Below are 5081 nucleotides of genomic sequence, written 5' to 3'. Positions count from 1 at the left end.
CCAGTTAATCATGCGGTGCAATAACCTAATCTAGGGATGCCAAGGCCAAATGTTGTTCCCCCAATTGGTGAGCAACAACAACAATATGTTCAAATGGCATACCCTCAACAAGGTCAAATGGCATATCATCAACAAGGTCAAATGCCATATCCTTCTCTCAATCCTCTCAATCCTCCAATGGTCCTTAGGGATCGTTACACTCCAAATCAATATAATGTACCCATTTGCATTCAATTGCCAAATTTCCGTGCTCATCATTATGAGATTAAGGCTTCCACCATTAACATGTGCCCCCTTTTCTATGGGTTGAGTAATGAAGAGCCTTATAAACATGTAGATGAGTGCTTGGAAGTTTGTTCCACCGTGAAAATCACGGATGTTCCGGAAGAAGTCCTAAAAATGAAGCTTTTCCCTTTCATTCTTCGGGATAAAGCTAAATATTGGTTTAACAACTTGCGGCCAAATACTATCACCTCTTGGGCACAATTGCAACAAGAGTTCCTAAAGAAGTATTACCCCGCAAGTCGAACCGATGCCATGAGAACTTCCATTCGTGAATTTAAACAACAAGAAGGAGAACCCCTTCATGAAGCATGGGAACGTTTGAATGACTTGCTACGGAAATGTCCACATCATGACATTCCTAAGTGGCAATTAGTTCAATGTTTCTTTTCAAGTTTATCCGATGCCAATAAGGGCATTGTTGATGCTTCTTGTGGCGGAAGCTACATAGATAGAAATGAAGATGAAATTTGGCTTTTTTTCAAAAAAATGAGTGAAAACTCAATGCATAGATCTTCATCTTCTAGGGGTGGTCACCTAGCAAATATGGGAGGAAAGAAAGCTCTAAATCAAATAGACTCTTCCATGGAAATTGCCGCCGAGGTCAAAAATCTTACTCAAAGATTTGATAAATTCCTTTTGAATCAAGGTCCGGTAATTCAATCTTATTTTTATCCTACCAATGAAATGTGCATGACTTGTTCTAGTTACACTCACCATACTTCAAATTGCCCTCTTGGACAAGTCATACCAAGTGAGTCTCAAGAACAAGCAAATGCAGCTTTCGTTCATCAAGGGAACAACCTTTATTCCAATACTTACAATCCGGGGTGGAAAAATCATCCTAACTTTACATGGAGAAATTAAGGAGACGGTGCAAACCCTCCTCAAAATCAAGGAGACGGTGCAAACCCTCCTCAAAATCAAGGTTACCAAGCAAAGTGTGTTCCCCCACATCTCCAAAATCAAAATCAGAATTCTCAAGGTTACCGTCCTTCATTCTATCCTCAGAATGTGAATCAATACTCTCAACCTTAAGCATCAAATTCTCAATCCTATTCTCAACCTCAAGCATCAAATTCTCAATCTTACTCTACTCCAAATCAAGCACCTCCTAAAAGTTCCGTTTTTGAGGACAAGGTCTTGCAAGCCTTAGGTGATCTTCGAAAAGATAATCAATTGTTTCATTCTCAGTCTCAATCAATTGCAAAGCTTGAAGCTCAAATTGGGCAATTAGCTAATTCTTTCAATGTGAGAGAGAAAGGTAAGTTGCCTAGTCAAACTGAGACCAATCCTAAGGGGCAATTTATGGCGCAAGCAAGTCCTTCATCAGAATTTTCTGGAAATGAGCAAGTTTAAGCAATTACTACCTTGAGGAGTGATAGGAAAGTGGATAATAAGGTAGAGGTACCTAAGGAGGATAATGAACTGAAGCAACCAAGTGGTAGCATCCGTCCCATTCCAAATCCTATTCCTATTTCTTTGGATGCTAGTGGTTCCAAAATGGACATTCCGTCATCTTCATCATCATCTCCCCAATTAGAGAAGCCTTATGAGCCAAAAGCTCCATTTCCTCAAGCTTTGAGAGAGACTTCATCATTTGGGAGACAAGAAGGGAAAATTCATGATATGATGGAAGTGTTTAAACAAGTAAAAATTAATCTTCCTCTTCTAGATGCAATTAGGCAAATTCCACCATATGCAAAGTTCTTGAAGGACTTGTGCACACAAAAGAGGAAGAGTAAGGGAAGGGACCTTAAGAAAGTGCTTTTAATGGAACAAGTGAGTTCCATCATTCTGTCTAACACTCCTCCTAAGTTCAAGGATCCGGGTGCTCCGACTATTTCTTGTGTTATTAGAAACCAAGAGGTTCGTAGAACTCTCCTTGATTTAGGTGCAAGTATCAATCTCATTCCATACTCTGTTTACTTGCAGTTAGGGTTAGGGGACTTGAAGCCAATATCGGTAGTAATCCAACTAGCCGATAGATCAATTAAGAAACCAAGGGGAATTGTTGAGGATTTTCTAATTAAGGTTGATAAATTTTATTTCCCGGTTGATTTTGTGGTACTAGATACTGAGCCAGTCCCTAATCTCACTAATCACATTCCAGTCATCCTAGGAAGGCCATTCCTTGCCACTGCCAATGCCACCATTAATTGTAGATCCGGCATTATGGACATCTCTTTTGGCAACATGATGGTTAAACTTAATGTTTTCAATGCAAGTCAACATCCCACAGATGAAGACGAGTGTTTCCTAGTAGATGTCTAAGATGAAACCATAGAGGAGACTCTTCCCTCTATTCTCTCTAAGGACCCTCTTGAGACGTGCCTTTGTGAAATGTTTGAAAGTTATGGTTTTGACACAGAAGGATCCATAAGTGAGGTGAATGTTTTAATGGACTCTGTGGCCACTTTGGATTACTCACCTTGGAAAAGCAAGAAAGAACCTCTTCCTTCACTCTCTAGTACTCCACCAGTTCTATCTCTCATCTTTCCTCCTATTCTTGAGCTTAAGCCCCTTCCATCAAATTTGAAATACGCTTTCTTAGGCCCAAAAGAGACTCTTCCAGTCATCATTGCTTCCAATCTTGAAAATAACCAACAGAATGATCTTTTGGAAGTGCTTAAAGCTAACAAAGAAGCCATTGGATGGAGTGTGGCTGACCTAAAAGGCATTGACCCTTCTATTTGTATGCATCGCATACACATGGAAGAGGATGAAAGGCCATTTAGGGATGCTCAAAGGAGATTGAACCCAAATATGAAGGAAATTGTCATGAAGGAGGTTGTGAAACTTCTAGATGCAGGAATCATTTATCCTATCTCTGATTCCGAATGGGTTAGTCCAACTCAAGTGGTTCCTAAAAAGTCGGGAATCACAGTTGTTGAAAATGCTAAGGGGGATCTTATTTCGAAACGCACCGCCACTTCTTGGCATGTTTGCATAGATTACCGAAAGCTGAATTCTGCCACTAGGAAGGACCATTTTCCATTGCCTTTCATTGACCAAATCTTGGAAAGATTGGCTGTGCAACAATACTATTGCTTCCTAGATGGTTACTCGGGGTACAATCAAGTGGCCCTAGATCCATTGGATCAAGAAAAGAACACATTTACATGTCCTTTCGGTACATTTGCTTATCAACAGATGCCTTTCGGATTGTGCAATGGTCCTGCCACTTTCCAAAGGTGTATGATGTCAATTTTTTCGGACATGGTGGAGAAGTATTTAGAAGTCTTCATGGATGACTTCTCGATTTTTGGGTCCTCATTTGATTCGTGTCTCCAAAATCTTAAAAAAGTGCTTCAAAGATGTCGTGAGACTAATCTTGTGTTAAGTTGGGAAAAGAGCCATTTCATAGTTCAAGAAGGAATCGTGCTTGGACATGTCATCTCTAAAAGGGGAATAGAAGTAGATAGAGCGAAAGTTGAGCTAATTTCTGAATTGTCTCCACCTACTACGGTGAGAGAAATTCGCTCCTTTCTAGGACATGCCAGTTTTTATCGCCGGTTCATCAAAGACTTTAGCAAAATTGCTAGACCCTTGTGCAACCGTCTTGCCAAGGAGACTCCATTTGTCTTTGATGAAGCATGCCTAAATGATTTTCATCAACTTCATACTCTTCTATCATCCGCTCCCATCATGCAACCTCCAAATTGGTCATTACCATTTGAGATTATGTGTGATGCTTCCGACTTTGCAATGGGTGCTGTTTTGGGGCAAAGGGTAGGTAAACTACCATATGCTATATACTATGCGAGTAAGACTTTCTCAGGTGCCCAATTGAACTATTCTACCACCGAGAAAGAGTTACTTGCCGTAGTATATGCCCTTGATAAATTTCGGTCATATCTCTTAGGATCCATGGTAATTGTGTTTTCCGATCATGCCGCTCTTAGGCATCTTTTAATGAAAAAGGAAACCAAACCTCACTTGATAAGATGGATTCTACTTCTTCAAGAATTTGACTTTGAAATCAAGGATAAAAAGGGCTCCGACAATGTCTTTCCGATCATCTGTCTAGATTAATGGTTGAATTTTCTCCAAATCTTGAAATTCATGAATCATTTCCGGATGAACAACTCTTTCAAATCTCAAATGGGACGTTGCCTTGGTTCGCCCACATTGTTAATTATCTTGTAACCGGTAAACTTCCCATTACTTGGTCAAAACAAGAAAATGACCGATTCTTTGCTACCATCCGGAAATACTATTGGGAAGATCCCATTCTATTTTGTTATTGCCCGGATCAAATCATAAGAAGATGTGTGCTGGAAAGTGAAGTTCCGAGTGTCCTTGTGTTTTGTCACACACTTGCTTATGGTGGGCATTTCAGTGGAAAAAAGACCGCTTTGAAGGTTCTTCAAAGTGGGCTCTTCTAGCCCACTATCCACCGAGATGCCTATAACTTTTGCAAGGTGTGTGTTCGGTGCCAAAAGTTAGGATCAATGTCAAAGAGAGACATGATGCCTTTAACTTCAGTCTTCGTTGTTAAAATCTTCGATGTATGGGGCATAGACTTTATGGGACCATTCCCAATGTCTTATGGCTTTCAATACATCCTCGTTGCCGTTGATTATGTTTCAAAGTGGGTTGAGGCTTGTGCTACCAAATCGAATGACCACTCCGTGGTAATTGCATTCGTAAAATCAAATATCTTTGCTCGTTTTGGTATGCCAAGGGCTATGATAAGTGATGGAGGAAAACATTTCTGTAATCAATACTTGAAGCAACTTTTCTTGAAATACTCCGTCATACATAAAGTGGCCACTCCCTACCATCCCCAAACAAGT

At 40.2% G+C, this 5081-nt stretch overlaps 1 non-coding gene across 1 annotated transcript; it reads right to left on the bottom strand.

The window, feature by feature from the left end:
* Positions 1–534: 534 nt before the first annotated feature.
* On the bottom strand, positions 535–641 carry LOC132280306 (small nucleolar RNA R71). The gene has a single exon (XR_009471545.1). It is a non-coding gene; the product is annotated as a small nucleolar RNA R71 (small nucleolar RNA).
* Positions 642–5081: the final 4440 nt, after the last annotated feature.

The sequence above is a fragment of the Cornus florida genome, unplaced genomic scaffold, assembly GCF_030987335.1.
Source record: "Cornus florida cultivar Cherokee Brave unplaced genomic scaffold, ASM3098733v1 CherokeeBrave_3.0.0_Hap2_Chr10, whole genome shotgun sequence".
In the NCBI taxonomy this organism is placed as follows: Eukaryota; Viridiplantae; Streptophyta; class Magnoliopsida; order Cornales; family Cornaceae; genus Cornus; species Cornus florida.
Note: the sequence above shows the minus strand (reverse complement) of the source record. Positions and strands in the feature narration are given on the sequence as shown.